Genomic DNA, 677 nt, shown 5'->3' with positions numbered 1-677 from the left:
TGGGAAAAAAAGCCAAACACACACACACACACACACACACACACACACACACTATATATATATATATATATATATATATATATATATATATAAATATATATATATATAAAATTTTCAATGTAACATACAAAAAATTGTTGCTGATGTCTACATTTTCAGATTAATTGGTATATTAGTTTATTATTAATGCTGCAACTAATTATTACAAACTTAGTGGCTTAACACAAATTTATTATTTTATAGTTCTGGAGGTCAGAAGTCTAAAATGAGCAGTCAGGGACTTTTCCAGTTCCCAGAGATTGCCAGCATTACTTGGCTCACTGCCCCAGGTCTCTCTGACCCTCCTACCTCCTTCTTGTAAGGACCCTTATGATTTCAGTGGACCCACCTGAATGATAATTCATGATACTCTTCCCATCTCAAGATCTTTAACTGAATCACATCTGCAAAGTCCCTTTGCCGAATAAGGCTAAAATCTTCACAGGTATTAGGAATTAGGATGTGGACATCTTTTGGAGGGCCATTAGTCTATACTCACCACAACTGGCATCGTATTTTTCATTGTATTTTTTCCTGTTTTTTTAGATGTTGCCTTTTTTCACTTCAAAATGCATTTATTTCTTCCTGTATCACTTTCTCTTTGAACCGGTTTATCTATTTTGTATTATATTTGTCTG

This window comes from Neovison vison, chromosome 4 (genome assembly GCF_020171115.1).
Source record: "Neovison vison isolate M4711 chromosome 4, ASM_NN_V1, whole genome shotgun sequence".
NCBI classification, from domain to species: Eukaryota; Metazoa; Chordata; class Mammalia; order Carnivora; family Mustelidae; genus Neogale; species Neogale vison.
This window is presented reverse-complemented; position numbering follows the sequence as displayed.